This window comes from Gossypium arboreum, chromosome 12, assembly GCF_025698485.1.
Source record: "Gossypium arboreum isolate Shixiya-1 chromosome 12, ASM2569848v2, whole genome shotgun sequence".
Lineage (NCBI taxonomy): Eukaryota > Viridiplantae > Streptophyta > Magnoliopsida > Malvales > Malvaceae > Gossypium > Gossypium arboreum.
Window position 1 is genome coordinate 27,062,917 of NC_069081.1, and position 17,302 is coordinate 27,080,218.

Below are 17,302 nucleotides of genomic sequence, written 5' to 3' on the forward strand. Positions count from 1 at the left end.
CTTTCAAGTTAAAAGCAATTAACCACTCACCATATCCTACATTACTATCCATTTTAATGACATTAACACATCTACTAAGAGTTTCAAGCTTCTTGGCCGAATTTCAACCTCAAACTCCTAAGTCTAATCTATAGGATGAGTAGAATTTGAACTAACCATCTCAAACATGCATAGATTTTCAAGAATCATTCAATACATACCTCATTCTAGCCATCTTCCAAGCCAAAATCAAATAACCAAATCTCCCTTCCTTCTCCTCACTCACGGCAATAGCCAAAGAAAAAAAAGATGAACACTCCCTCTTCCCTCCTTATTTTATTCATCTTTTCCTTTTTAATTCCTTTCTTTAATATATTTTTATTTACTTACCAATATTAAATAATAAACAACATAAACTTGGAGGAATGGAACCATGCTTGGCCGGCCACTTAACATGAATTGGGCACTTTGACATGCAAACCCAAACTTTCCTATTTTAATACTATTTGGTCCTTACTTATTTACCTATCATAATTTTCTAAGTCTCTCAACTAGATCCTTTCAAGCAAAATTCACATTCCTAAGATAAAATTAAAACATCAAATTTTTATACAAGTACTATCACACATATAAGATATGCAATTAAAATTTTAACTAAATTTTATGACTCGGTTTTGTGGTCCCGAAACCACATTCCGACTAGGGTCAAATTAGGGCATCACAGCAATGATAGTTTAAATCATTTAGTCAAGTGTTTAGTAAAATGTTAATGTTAAATTTGTTGTGTTGGTCTTATTATAAAGATTATTTATGTGTAAAATATATGTGTTTACTATGCTGTGGAAATAGTTTAATTTAGATTATTGTGTTAACCGAATAATTCATGAGATGAATAAAATATATATATATATGAATTGGCTTGATTATTAAATTTGTAAATTGATTATACTTTGATTAGTAGTATGTGTTTTAAAATGGTTTATATTAATTAGGTAAAATGAGTACATGACATTGATGTTTAAAATTTTATACTTGATCATTTGGTGAGGTTGATTATATCGAATGTGTTTTGGTTTATTTACCATGTGATATTGCATATTAAGTATAATATGCACATGTATTGGAATAAAATAAAATGCATGATTATATTTGGTTAAACTTAGTTAAAAAAAATTATTGTAAAGGAGTTAATATTACTATGTGCATGATTGGATTGTATGACCGTATTGAGTGGTAATTTGATTGGTAATGCCTCGTAACCCTAATCTGGCGACGGATATGGGTTAGGGGTGTTACAGGAACTTTATGCGAAGTTCAGCAAGTGTGAATTTTGGTTGAGGGAAGTAACCTTCTTAGGACATGTGGTCTCTGCTGAGGGGATTAGGGTGGACCCTCAGAAAATTGAAGCGATTTTGGAGTGGAAGCCACCTAGGTCAGTGTCGGAAATACGGTGTTTTCTAGGATTGGCAGGATACTACAGAAGGTTTGTGGATGGTTTTTCTGTGATGGCAGCACCTCTGACAAAACTCATAAGGAAAGGAGTACCCTTTGTATGGACTGAGAAGCAGCAGGAAGCTTTTGAGAAGTTGAAGAAAGTTCTGACTGAAGCACCTGTGTTAATTTAGCCAGAGTCTAGGAAGGATTTTACTGTGTTCAGTGACGCATCACATGTAGGTTTGGGCTGCGTGTTAATGCAGGAGGGTAAGGTGGTGGCATATGCATCACGAAAGCTTAAGCCTCACGAGGGGAACTATCCTTGTAATGCCCCGTACCCGAGACCGTTTCCGGAGTCAAACACGAGGTGTTAACGGACTTAATTCATTACTTAAACAGCTCATACAATTCATTTTAAAATTTCCAGGCAAGATGGCTAACTGCATCACAGTCGCTTTAAAAATCATATCTCGAGTTCCGAAACTGAAAATCCAATTCCGTAATTTTTTCCTGAAACTACACTCATATATCTATCTACTAATTTTTTTCTAGGATTTTTGGTCGGGCCAATTAGTACAGTTTATTAGTTAAATTCTCCCTTGTTTCAGGGTTCGACTACTCTGACCTCTGTGTATTACAAATCAGATATCTCCCTGTACAGAGCTTCAATGACTATGCTGTTTGTCTATAATAAAACTAGACTCAATAAGGAATCTGTACATATAAAGAATGACTTCTAATTATCTTTGTAAAATTTATGGTGAATTTATAAAGTCAGAAAAGGGGATCCAGAAATCGCTCTGGCCCTGTTTCACAAAAATTTAAACATCTCATAAAATATAGCTCATATACCTATTTTGCTTCTTCCATATGAAAATAGACTCATCAAGATTCAATTCCATAACTTATTCATTATTTAATTCCATTTCTACTATTTTTAGTGATTTTTCAAATTCACATCACTACTGCTGTCTGAATCTATTTTATGGTAAATTTTACCTATTTCATGGTTTCCATGGATTAGCTAGCAATTTGACATACATAACACCAAATATGATCATGATTAGCCATTCCAATGGCTAATCATTACCAAGGATTTCCATACCACTCAATAACCATATCATAAGACCATATATACAAAATGATTATAATGCTATGCATGCCATACTCAAAATATACAAGCCATTATGCCAAGATGGTATACGGATAGTGTGAGCGAGCCTCCAACCGTTCCCGATTTCCGAGCTGGCTTGTCAAAACTACAAGGAATGAAAAGGAGGAAGTAAGCATAAATGCTTAGTAAGCTCATATGCAAATAGCAAGTAACACAACTATATAAGCAAACATAAAACATCATTTGCATAATCATCACCGAGACATTCATATCACATTTTCATTTATCATCTTACCATATTGTTGTTATATCGAGTTTTCAACCCGAGGGTTAAGTACATACCTGTTAAAAGTATCCATTTCACAACACTTACCAATACGTCCCTTTCATCTTGAGTATTCCTCTATTTGCGTAGAACTTTACCCGTTGAACACATCGGAATATAATTCAGATACATGGAAAGTTTGCACATAAGTGCCACATATGTAGCCAAGCTACTAAGTAACCCGCCCATAAGCGAACTCGGACTCAACTCAACGAGCTCGGGCATTTGTATCCATGAGTGAACTCGGACTCAACTCAACGAGTTCGGATGCCTAGTTACATCTCACGAACTCGGACTCAACTCAACGAGTTCGGACATTTGCATCCATAAGTGAACTCAGACTCAACTCAACGAGTTCGGATGCCCAAATATCCTAGTGACATGTCACTTGTATCCTAATCTATTCCTAAGGTTCAAACGGGATTTTCCTCGAACACATCTGCATGCCATCTTCCGTAAAATACCAAAACCAATACTCGGTAGCACTTTATATTTAACAAATAATTCACATAATTTGCATTTTATTCGAAAATAACCCCAAAGCATATATTTCATGATAAAAATCAGCATATCATATAATTAACATCAATAACTTAAAAATAACAATTATACTACATTATTTACACATGAACATACCTCGTATGCGAAAATGGCTACTTTTACCATTTCGTCCACAACTTGGTATTTTTCCCATTTTAGACCGAATTTTAGTTTTCCTTGCTCTATCATTTAAAATATAGTCTAATTAGGACTCACATTATTCAAATTGACCCAAACTCATATTTTGGAAAAATTATAGTTTTGCCCCTAAACTTTCACATATTTACACTTTTGCCCCAAAGCTCGTATATTAAACTTCAGCCTATTTTCTTATGTTTTATGACATGCTGATCATTTTTCCCTTCTATGGAAACATCAAATTCTCACTCTAACATGTACTTATGACTATTAGGTATTTTTACCGATTAAGCCCTTTTGCTCGTTTTCGCTTAAAACCGAGTAGTACAAGTTGTCTAACATAATTTAAAACATCATATTATATCATAAAACACCAAAATACACAAATTTCACCTATGGGTATTTTTCCAAATATGAACCCTAGGTTGAATTATTGCTAGCATAAGCTTAATCGAGCTACCGGGACTCCAAAAACGTAAAAATCATTAAAAACGAGGCTAGAACGGACTTACAATCGAGCTTGGAAGCTTGAAAAACCCTAGCCATGGTTTCTCCTTGCTATATTCGGCCATGGGGTTGAAGACGAGCAAAATTGGCTTTTAATTTTGTATTTTAATTCATTTTACCCCTAAATGACCAAAACGCCCTTACTACTAAACTTTCCAAAAATTCCATCCATGTCCAATTTTTGTCCATATACTTAGAAATTGGTAAAATTTCTATTTAAGACCTCCTAATTAATATTTGAAAACAATTTCATACTAGAAATTTCTAGAATGCAAGTTTTGCAAATTATTCGATTTAGTCCCTAATTTCAGTTGAAGTACTTTATGCATAAAATTTCTTCACGAAATTTTCACACAATCATGAAATCATATCATAGACCTTAAAATAATCATAAAATAATTATTTCTATCTTGGATTTTATGGTCACGAAACCACTATTTCGACTAGGCCCAAAATCAGGATATTACAATCCTACTCATGATGTGGAGTTGGCAGCAGTGATATTTGCACTTAAGATTTGGAGACATTACTTGTACGGAGAAAGGTGTGTTATATACACAGACCATAAGAGTCTTAAGTATTTGTTGACTCAGAAGGAGCTGAACCTTAGGCAAAGGAGATGGATTGAGTTGCTTAAGGATTATGACTGTTCGATCCAGTATCACCCAGGCAAGGCTAATGTGGTAGTTGATGCTTTAAGTCGTAGAACTGTATCTAATCTAAGAGCAATGTTTGCTCGTCTGAGTCTGTATGATGATGGCAGTTTGTTGGCTAAATTGCAAGTAAGGCCAACCTGGGTGGACCAGATTAAGGAAAAGCAGTTGGAAGATGAGTAGTTGGTCGCTCGTTTTCAACAAGTTAAAGAAGGGGAAACTTCTGAGTTTGGGTTAAATGGCAAAGGAGTTTTGTGTTTTCGAGGAATAATTTGTGTTCCGAAGAACTCTGACTTGAGGTAGACAATATTAAAGGAAGCTCGTGGGGGATTTTGTGCCATGCATCCTGGAGGGAATAGGTTGTATCACGACTTGCGAGAATTGTACTGGTGACCTGAGCTTAAACGAGAAGTAACAGAATTTGTAGGGAAATGTCTGACATGCCAGCAAGTGAAAGCTGAGCATCAATTACCTTCTGGACTGTTGCAGCCAGTGAAGGTACCACTTTTGAAGTGGGAGAGGGTAACCATGGACTTTGTGAGTGGGCTGCCTTTGACACCATCGAAGAAAGACTCGGTGTGGGTGATTGAGGATAGGCTGACCAAATTGGCCCATTTCATACCTGTACATACTGACTTTTCACTTCAAAAGTTAGCCAAGTTGTATGTGGCAGAGATTGTGCGACTTCATGGAGTCCCAGTTTTGATTATCTTTGACCGAGATCCCAGATTCACATCTCGGTTTTGGCAAAAGTTGCATGAGGCGTTGGGGACGCGATTGAACTTTAGTACGGCTTTCCATCCCCAAACTGATGGTCAGTCGGAAAGGGTTATTCAGATTCTGGAGGACATGTTGAGGGGATGCGTGATTGACTTTTGAGGTAGTTGGGAGGATTACTTGCCGCTGGCGAATTTACGTACAATAATGCTTACAAAGTAGTATTCGAATGGCACCGTATGAAGCAATCAGATGGACGAAGGTGTCGTACACATAGTTGTTGGACTGAATTAGGAGAGTGACAAGTTCTTGGACCAGAGTTGGTAGCTGATACTGAGGATAAGGTCAGAATAATTAGGGATCAGTTAAAAGAAGCATCTGATAGGCAAAAGTCGTATGCAAATTTGAAGCGTAAGGAGATTTAATACTCAGTAGGTGATATGGTCTTCTTAAAGGTTTCTCCTTGGAAGAAGATATTAAGGTTTGGTAAGAAGGGCAAGTTGAGTCTTTGGTTCATTGGGCCTTATCGGGTTTTGAAGCGAGTAGACCCAGTGGCTTATCAATTGGAATTGCCTCCAGAGTTAGATAGGATTCACGATGTTTTTCACGTCTCCATGTCAAGGTGTTATCGTTCTGACCCTGCTCATGTTGTGCCGGTTGCAGATATTGAAGTGCAAACTGATTTGACCTTCAAAGAGGAGCCTGTGCAAATATTGGCTTAAGATGTTAAGGTTCTAAGAAGGAAATCTGTCCCATTAGTGAAAGTACTTTGGCATAATCATGGCAGAGATGAAGCTACTTGGGAGCCAGAAGAGGCGATGCAACAACAATACCCTCATCTGTTTGAATCAAGTAAATTTCAAGGATGAAATTTCTTTAAGGAGGGTAGAGTTGTAATGCCCTAATTTTCGAGAATTCTGTGTATGACAGCAAAATTTAAAATTTCTGTGTTCTATCTGCTTGGCGTAGGTTTAATTATGTTAGTGGGCCTCTAGAAGGCCCAAGCTTCGGTTAAAACCCAGTATTTTTTAATTAATTTTAATTCCATAGGAAAAAAGGGGTTCTGGTTAACTGGGCTTTTAAGTATTAATTGGGTAAAATAAAACACAAGGAAGCAGGTGGCAAAGTGGCATGTGACGCCACGGGAAGGCTATAAAAGTGGTGTGTGGATGCTAAGGAGAACCAAGGTTCAAGTCACAATGGGAGCATATTAAGGGAATTTTTTTTTATGTTTAGAAAGGGTAAGTAATGGAACTCAAGTAAAAGACTGTCAGGAGGAGATTGAGTAAGGAGGGGATAAGGGAGAGGATTTAGGAGCTGATTAGGGAGACCAGTATTGGCCGAATGATGGACTCTTAAGGAGCAAGAGTTGGCCGGCCAAGGGTTTCGTTAGGGGGGCAAATTTCAGCTAGGTTAAATGCCAAGTATAAATTCGGCATTTGGGGGTAAGTTGTGACGTTTTTCTGACCATCCTTCCTCGTCCTCCTTTCTTTTCTTTTTCTCTCCATCTACCTTCTCCTCTTCTTTTCTCCATAGCCGAATCCTTCTACCACTCTACTATACACTACTTTCTTACTATTATTTTTAAGCCTTACAGCCGAATATCACAAAAGCTGAAATCCCGAAAGTTCATATTGTCTGTACCAAATTCTCCTAGCAAAAACCTACTGATTTTTCTTCATCCTTTTTGATCAATTCTTTCTTTTTTTAAACCCTAAACCTCTATCGACAAAGCCATTACAAAACCCCCATCTTTTCTTCACTGTTACAAAAAAAAAAATCGAAAACGCATAGCCATAGGGGCATAGTCGAATTTTAAGATCACTAAAGGCTCAACTTTTGTTATCATTTGAGGGGTTAGATTCGCATCAAAATTGAGTAGGAGTTAATTGGAATCATTGACCGAAGGAACCGGTGGTAAGTTTTTGAGCCTAATCTTTATTTCAGGTTTTAGAAAAAGCCGAAACCCCTAAAGGTTAGGGAGACCGTCGATTTGGGATTGAAGCTCTAAGGGTTGTGATAACTATTTTATTTTTGATGCTAGTGTGATCTAGAGGCTACTGATCAAAGGCTTGGACAAGTGGAACGACTGGATCTAGACATAATCGCTAATTTCGGCAAAGGTAGGATCGCTAGTGCCTAAGGTGCTATTGGCCGAATATGGTAAGGGGTTAATAAGTAGTTCATTTTTGATAGTTAGATTAACGTGTTAGTAATCCAATTGTAGGTAGTTCGTGTGTGGATCTCATCAGCATATCGTCGCAAACAGGTGTGTAACTGACACCCTCTTATAGACTAGATCGGCAAAAGCCGAAAAGCTGAAATGTCGAAAAGCCGATATTTTGAGAACTTGCGAGTGTCCGAATGCTCGCGAGATTAATAGTTTGATGTATATGGTAAATTAAAGTGATAAGATTGTAGAGTGCACGATTTTATGCATTTCGATGTTTTTGGGCTTAATGGGCCAAAATTGGGATAACGGGTCAACGGGCCCAATTCCGTAAGAAAATGCGGTAAGTGTTTTTGGTCGTACGTAAATGGCTATGTTATGCATGAAAACCTTAAGAATAGTTAAATTACTTGAATACCCCTATGTATGGAAAATTACTATTATACCCCTAGGTGCAAAATTACCATTATACCCCTAGGGTTGCTTTTGACTGAAAAGCATGATGATCTGATTCTGTATGATGTATGCCATGATTGTATATCTGTTGCATGGGGACATGGGTTATATTATGGAGGAAGTGTCCTAGTGGCTACGCCGCAATTATTCGATCCGTGGCTCGCCACATATATTCTGCTCGTGGCTCGCCACGATTATTCAGATCCGTGACTCTGTCACATTATTCGCTTTGGCAGCCATGCTGCATATTTCGTGGCGTAGCGGTTGGGTGGGTCGAGTAGTCTCCCACATGGTGAAAGGTTGGTATGGGGGTGCATATGGTTGGATATGGGTTGGGTTTTGCATAAACATGTAATATCTGTTCTGATCTGTTATAGGCCTATGGGCTTTATTCTGAATTCTGTTCTGGGCTAAGGCCAACTTATTCTGTTTTTTGTGGTTTGAACCCATATAGGCTATTTTAACACCTCAAACCCATGACCGTCACCGGATTTGACCACGTGGTGTTACCGGTCTTACTTCCCTTATTACTCTCTTTGTAATATTTGATTGCTGTTCCAGGCAGGCTAGCTAACTGCGTCACTATCGCCTTAAAAATCATATCTCGAGTTTCAAAACTCGGAAACTGATTCCGTAAATTTTCCATGAAACTAGACTCATATATCCCTCCCTGGATTTATTTCTAGAATTTTTGGTTGGACCAATTGGTACAGTTTATTAGTTAAAGTCACCCATGTTACAGGGGTTGACTACACTGACCTTCGCGCGTTACAACTTGAATATCTCTCTGTACAGGGCTTTAATACTGGTACCGTTTGTTTCTAAAGAAACTAGACTCAAAATGGAATCTGAACATATAAGGAATAACTTCTAATTCTTTCTGGATAATTTATAGTAAATTTTCAAAGTCGCGACAGGGGACCCAGAAAGCGTTCTGGCCCTGTCTCATAAGAACTCTAATATCTCTTAGTATACTGCTCATATGGTCGTTTCGTTTCATCCATATAAAAATAGATTCATCAAGGTTCAATTTAATAATTTATTCACTATTTAATTCTACTTCTACTATTTTTAGTGATTTTTCAATCTCATCTCGCTGCTGCTGACAGCAACAGTTACTGCAGTAGACTATGCCAATTTCATGAATCTTTCCTTGGCCTTACTAATCATCCATCATACATGACACAAATTATGGCCACCTTATCAAAATTAAAGTTTCTAAGACTCGTGGCTATAGGTTCTAGCATCCCACTCGACGACCACATAGGCCATTTTCACATGGCTTAAAGTTTACAACCCACAATTCAACAAAACATAATAGCCTATACATGCCAATTGTTCTCCTACTTCAACTACGAAGACAATACCAAAAGGTTTCCAGCCGGTGTGATGACTTCAACGACGGTTCCGAGCACGCGACAATACGAGTCCAAGAGACCTAAAATGGGTGACAAGAAAACACCGAGTGAGTTTATAACTCAGTAAGTCATAAGCATTCAACAACCATCCATTTATAAAGTTGCCACAACATGAAACAATAAACGAGGCTAGGTACTCATCCATATCAAAACTATACCATAATTCCTCGGACCTTTCGGTTCAATCTCATACCAAGTCATACATCCACATTTCATATTCCACACAACAAGATATTTAAGCCATTTTCACACACTAACTCATTTTCACCACAACCATACAATTTCAATCATCACATAGATTTAAAGCTTACCAAGCTCAACCCCGAGCATGAACATATTGCCTATTCGTCATGAGCTCAAGGTACTTACCCGATCTGCTGCCCATACTCAACTCGATGGAGACACACCCTCCATATAATTGTTCGATCAGAGATATATATATATATATATATATAGAGTACGCACACACAGTGCTTAATACTCGATTTCGCACACTTAGTGCCATGCGATTTAAGCCCGCACATAGTGCCATACCTTCGAGCTCGCACACTTAGTGCCATATATTTCCAGCATGCACACTTAGTGCCATATATTTCCAGCATGCACACTTAGTGCCAATCTCACACCAGACACTCAGATTGCCCGCACACTTAGTGCCGAAAGCAACTTCCTACACATTTCACTATTTCTTTTACATTCAACAAATGTCATCATTCCATACACATACATTTTCATTTATATATATATATATCATCCCATTAAACACAATTGCATAAATTTTACAATCATTTAAGCAATATCAAATATGTGCTTAATGACTTACCTTGTGTTCGGTAAATAATTCCAAGTCGGCTACTCGATGATCTTCGATTTCCCTTGTTGGACGCCTCCTTTAGGATCTTGAGCTTAAACAAATAAATTAGCTCATTCAACCGCTTTGGTACATATATTGGTATCCACATTTTAATGATCTTATGACATACGGAACGACATGGTAAAATTTTTATCTTACTACCTTACGTTTTAGCTATTCGGCTAATAGCCTTATGCAATTACCATACTATCAATAATCCAATCATATTCATTACTCAAGTATAGTATTTTCACATTCGGCAATAGTATTACATACAATAGCCGATTCTTCTTACTTTGTATTTATGCATCTATTTGAACATTAGTTTAGTTCAAACACCCATACACCAAGATTTATCAAGTTTAGCATGAAACATAACCTTAATCCTCAATGACCACTATGGCCGAAAATCCTAGCCAACCCAAAATCACAATTTCTAACACATAATTGTTCATAACACAATTAAAGCATCCTCTCCATTCCAACACTTCAAGACACATACATTTCCCACAAATCTCCAACTTCATATTTGGCCTTAGTGTACATACACAAGCCGATTTTTTTCTTCCTATCATCCAACCTAACTATATGAATATTTAACTAGCTCACACTTCACCCATCCACAATCACTCATTTAACACAAAGAAAATAATCAACTTCCTTCACTATCTACCATGGCCGAATACTTCATGCACCACCCAAATCCAAAATTTTAACATGGGCTAGTTAAAGAACTTAGTAATCAACTTACATTAAGCTGAAATTTCAAAATCTAACATGAATTACTAACCTTGTTTTGAGCTTAAAGTTGACCGAAATCTCCCCTTCCCCTTTCTTTCTTCAATTCGCTAAGAGAAAACCAAAGGAAATGAAGCTCTTTTTTTCTTTCTTTGCTCCATTCACGGCAAGGGGGCAACACACACACACACACATTTTTTTTTGTTTCTCTTCCTACAACCTTAATATTTTATCAATTTTGACATCAACCATTAACAAAACATGTTTATGACATGTTTTCTTTTGCCCATCATCCTTGTCATGGCCGGCCACTAGGCTAACTTTAGGGAAATTTGACATGCAAATCCCTCATTTTCACAACATGCATTATTAGGCCACTTTGCATTTGCCTAGCACATTTCTAAATTTTCTCACACAAGTCCTTTCTAGTGAAATTCACCTTTATAACACTAAATCAAATCATCAAAAATGTCACACACAATTTAACACATATCATAGGCATCACAATAAATTTTAAATTATTTTTATGCCTCGGTTTTGTGGTCCCGAAACCACATCCCGTCTAGGGTCAATTTTGGGCTGTCACAGCTATGGTTGGGTTAATTTACACACTGAGTTTCCCCAAACTCACCCCTTCATTTTCATCCACGCAGGTAATCCCCAACCATAGTGGGCCTGGAGCTGTGAAGGATTCGGAGTGGCCACACGTTCTGCAAATTTGATTTTTCTTCTGGTGAACTAGACATCCTTTTATTTACGCTTAAAATTTTGGGTTTTTAAATGTAATAAGGCCGCTTATTTTTTCTTGATGGTTTTAATATGTTTTGTTAAGATAGGTATTACTTATATTTAACTGTTGAAATTGGATAGCTCTAGGGCGCGTTTCCAAGAACAGTGATTGATTTCGAAATAACACGACAACAAGCAAAGCTTCTGCAATGAAAATATTTTGCAAAATTAATCACTTTTCCTAAAAAGGACTTAATCAAATTGGTTTCCTGAAAATATACATGACGTGGAGGTGTGCCAATGGCGGTGTGCATGTCTAGGATTGGATCCGAAGGGAGCTTGGTACTTAAGCAGTCTGATGGACTCACCTCCTCTTTTTCCGGTTTCCTACCTGGTGCACAACTACCATTCACTTTAACTTATAATGAAATTATTTTTTAAAAACACTAAGTAAGTTTTTCTAGACCAATAATATAAAATGTTTTGAACGCTTCGATGTGGCACGTCGGATCTGGCCATAACGTCTAGGCCAGGTTTGGGGTGTTACACCGACTGTGGTAGAGGTTGATTAGTCCATAAGTACTGTGCCAAAAGAATATTATATCTAGTGGTAGCTATGGTCGTGGTCGATCACGACATAGCAGCCTTGGAGAACCTTTCCCGGTGGAGTTTTTAGTTCCTATGCGATGATGAGCTTAAGAGCTCTATATAACTGTGATAAAATTAGGAACTTTTTAGGGGATAGTAGGAAGAATAATAACTCATAAAGAAATAGCCGAAATTGGTACTTAAAAATAAAATTCTAAAATCTAATAAAAATAAAAAGTAGTTTTAATAAAAATTAAAAACATAAAATAATAAATAAATGTTTTTAAACATCTTCATGGCTGGATGGTTCGCTAGGTGGGACTGGCGAAAGATGTGGAGGTGCTGACAAATCTGCTGTAGAGTAGCATCAATGTTGTCAAATCATTGAAAACACTACTGCTCGAATCAAGTGAGGCGCTCAGAGATGTCAGCATATGAAGCCGTCGCATGAACTGGACGAGAGGGTGGTGGTGGCTGAGTCGGTGGGTCCTCATGCTGTGGAGGGACATCATCAGGAATGTCCTCACAGACCTCCTCCTCGATAGATTGGACGAGTCGATATTGTGGAGGGTAGGTTCCTCGGTGCTTTTCGATATCCTCATGCTAAGCATGCTCGAAATGCCTTATGGAGACATCTGGCCAATGAGGGTCAAAGATGATTCTTGGGCCGCAGTGTCAAGGAGCCCGAAGTGTCAAGCCAACCGAGTCACGTAGGGGCCGATGGAGATGACCCCCTTCCTATGCCACTCCGTCTGGTGCTGAATCGTGAGGGCGGTGAAATAGGCAAGGTCGATGACGTGCCCGTGCGACATACACCATGAGTGTTGACGACGCCAGTGCTCTCTCACCTTCCTGTAATCGTGTGATTCAAAATGGCTTGTAGGTACCTCAAGGATGGTGGGAGAACTGATGCCTTGGAGTGGCTAGGATTGTAGGAGGCCGCGCTAGGGGCCAAAGTGTGCCAGCACTTCGAGGGAGAGAAGTATATGTGGCGAGTGAGAGCATGTAGTTCATTCTCCTCCTTGAACTCCTTCGTATATAAGCCCAGTGTAGCACCAAACTCTGGGACGCTTAGCTGGCGGATTAATTCGCCTAGGCGAAATTGGACCGTGTCGGGATCATCATATTTTGTCATTATGGTCTGAAGATAGAACGTTGAACATAGTTCCATCGTAAGCTCGAGGTATGTTGGCTCGATGATCCCAAAGAATAGCTCCCAAGGGTCGGTGGTTAGGAAGGCCCAAATCGCATTAGCCAACTGAACTTGTTGTATGGCAGCCCAGTCAATATAGAGGCCCGCAATTAAAGGTCAGGCCCTAAGTATTTGGAAAAGTTCTTCCTAGGGCCAATGGGGGAACTGCAGGAGAGGGTGACAAATTTTCGTGGTTAGACCCGCGGAAGATGACGCTCTCTTCCGTTTCTTGGAAGCAGGTACAGTGGTTTTCTTTCCTCGTGAAGACGACATGGTACCTGCAATCAAAACCATTAATTCATCTTGAGGAATGATCAAAGTAAAATGAAGACAAATTGTAAATAACAATCATAATTTCAACAACTACAAAGACTAACAAGTTAATCAAAGCAATCAATTGTCTGGCGTAAAAATGGCAACAAATTTCATGGAATGCAACATGTGTGACGGATGAAAAATGTAAACACTAAAGGCATGAGTATGTCTATTGTTCTAATCATGAATATTTACTTCTAACTAATCAAATAAAGTAGAGAAATCATATAAAGAATAAGAATTTGAACATGAAAAAAGATAATAGCTTGTTCTATGAATAAAATGTAAGTGATAGAAAGATGAAAATAATCATGAAAAATGCATAGTACTATGATAACTAACATGAAAAATGAGTGCAATTAAAGGGAAAAAATAAACAAACGCTAGAAAAGGGAGAATGAGAGCCAAAAATTGAGTTGGATGCAGCACATGGGCGTAGTGGGGAGGTCGTGTGGAGGAGAGGTCGTGTGGACTTGTAGTGGCTAGGGTTAGGGTTTTTGGGTGGGGAAGACAATGAATAGTGTAGGGTTTTTATAGATTTTGGGGCGCACGGCCAGGTAACATGCCTGTGTTCCCCAATTTTAGCCCTGTGATTCACGAAATTTGAATTTGGGCGCGTCTGACATTTAGTACATGCTCGTTTTCCTTGGGCGTGTGGGTGCACACGGCCGTGTCGCACGACCGTGTATGGCATTGTTCACTTCTCCCATGCCCGTGTATGTAGACCCACGCCCGTGTCAATATAATAGGTTCGACCATGATTCTTCCACACGGGCGTGTCGCACGCCCATATTGTTTTGGTAGGCTCGACCATGGCCATGTCTCACAGTCGTGGCATTTTGTCGTAGCCCGTGTTTGGGGGAATCTTTGCCCTGTTTTCACACGGCCCTAAGCATGCCCGTGTGCTTGGCCGTGACTCTGTGGAAAAACTATATTTAAGAGCTCCGTTAGTAAGTTAGGTGTTGAAGACTAAATTTTAAAGAAGTTAATACAGTTAGTGCTCGGGTTGCCTCCTGAGAAGCGCTTATTTATAGTCTAAGCTCGACTTACCTTTCTGTTGAGTGATCATGGTGGTTTGAGGAGTTTATACTCCTCATTCTTGCTATCAATCTCATCAAAATAAGGTTTTAAATGGGTGTTGTTTACCTTAAAAGTGACGAACTTAGGATGACTCACTTCGATTGTACCGAATAGGAAAATGTTGAGCACCGTAAGAGGGATTTCTTCATTCGGTGTGGTAGTGACAATGTGGGGATCTGCGGCATCTAATAAGACTCTATCTCCAACCTCAAGTTGATTTGGAAAGGTATTGAGCTCGTCCTGGCATAGTTTTGGTTTATCGTGTGTTCTTGGTTTATGCGTCCGCCATTCATCTAGCTCCTCGATTTGTAGCCTTCGTTCTTCATGAATATGTCCTCTACTATTGTTTGAGAATGGCTTATGTACTTCCTTCAGACTCATTTCCTGGAAAGTAGGTTGTACCATATTGTCAGTTTTAGTAGAATAGGTTAAACGATCACCTTCAATTTTCGATATGTTGCCAGAATTACGAGATTGAAGGGTGATTGTTTTGTCTCCCACATGGAGTGTGAGTTCACCTGTGCTAACATCAATAATTGTTTTAGCAGTTGCTAAGAAGGGCCTTCCTAGAATAAAAGGAGTGTTGCTATCCTCCTCTATGTCTAGAACAATGAAGTCAACGGGAAATATAAATTTATCGATTTTAACTAGAACATTTTCAATAATACCCTTAGGGAATCTTATAGTTTTATCCTCTAATTGAATGCTCATCCTAGTTTATTTGGGTTTCCCGAGACCTAGTTGCTTAAACATTTTGTAAGGCATGACGTTGATACTAGCCCCTAAATCAGCTAATGCATTATTAACATCTAAACTACCAATCAAGTAAGGAATTGTAAAACTCCCTGGATCTTTTAATTTGTTCCGTAGATTATTTTGCAGAATAGCTGAGCACACTGCATTTAGCTCCACATACAACGCCTTGTCCAACTTCCGCTTATTTGCTAAAAGCTCTTTTAAAAATTTCATTGCGTTTGGCATCTGCAATACAGCTTCAATAACTGGTAAGTTAATATGTAGTTTTTTGAAGAGTTTAAGGAATTTACCAAATTGTTCATCTGAGCGGTTTTTCCTTGTCGCATTGGGGTATGGCACACGAGGTTTATATTCGACATTCACTTATTTTTTTTATAACCTACCTCACCTTGACCTTTGCTAACCACAGTTTCTTGCCTTGTTTCTGGTTCAAGCTCAATGACTCATTCGCCATCTTGAATATTAATTGCGTTGAGTTGTTCCCTTGGGTTGGGTTCAGTATTACTTGGCAAGCTACCCTGCGGTCTTTCGGAGATTAGTTTGGAAAGCTAACCTATCTGAGTTTCAAGCCCTTGGATCGACGCTTGTTGATTTTTAAGTGCTGACTCAGTGTTCTGAAGACGGGTTTCTGACACCGATATAAACTTTTGGAGCATCTCTTCAAGGTTCAGCTTCTTTTCCTGTTGATAGAGTGGTTATTGAAAACCCGGAGGATGTTGTGGTCTTTGATTTCCTTGACCGCCCCACGAGAAATTGGTGTTGTTCCTCCAACCTGCATTGTATGTGTTACTATATGGGTTATTTTGGGATCGAGAGTTATTGTTACCTATATATTGGACTTGTTCCTCCTTGATGCTAGGGTTGAAGGGTTTATACTCTGTGCATGCTCCTCCTCCATCGTCTCGCACCTCATTTGATAGCATAGTAACTAAATCAACGTTATAAATGCCTGCTGTTTTAGTTGGCTTAGTCCTCATGACTTTCCATTGATAATTATTTAGTGACATCTCCTCTATAAACTCATAGGCATCTTCAGGTGTTTTATTATTGATGGTTCCACCAGCAGCTGGGTTAACCATTTGTCGAGTTGAAGGATTCAGACCATTATGGAACGTTTGAACTTGTAGCCAAAGCAGTAACCCATGGTGAGGGCACCTTCTCAATAAGTCTTTGTATCTCTCCCATGCATCGTAAAGAGTTTCTAAGTCCATCTGCACAAACGAAGAGATATCATTACGTAATTTAGTCGTTTTAGCCGGTGGAAAATATTTTAATAGAAATTTTTCGGTCATTTGTTCCCAAGTAGTGATTGACCCTCGTGGTAATGAGTTCAACCACTATTTAGCTTTCTTTCTCAATGAAAAAGGGAATAACCGAAGACAAATGGCATCATCAGAAACACCATTAATTTTAAATGTATTGCATAGTTCTAAGAAGTTTGCTAAGTGAGCGTTGGGATCCTCATTCTACAAACCATCAAATTTAACAAAGTGCTATATCATTTGAATAGTGTTAGGTTTTAGTTCAAAAGTATTTGCAGCTACAACAGGTCTAACTATGCTCGATTCAGTTCCTGTTAAAGAAGGTTTAGCATAATCAT

General features: G+C 38.5%; 1 non-coding gene across 1 annotated transcript; it reads left to right on the forward strand.

Annotated features, from left to right (window-relative positions):
• Positions 1–16,839: 16,839 nt before the first annotated feature.
• LOC128286237 (small nucleolar RNA R71) lies at positions 16,840–16,946 on the forward strand. The gene has a single exon (XR_008276781.1). It is a non-coding gene; the product is annotated as a small nucleolar RNA R71 (small nucleolar RNA).
• The last annotated feature ends 356 nt before the right edge of the window (positions 16,947–17,302 follow it).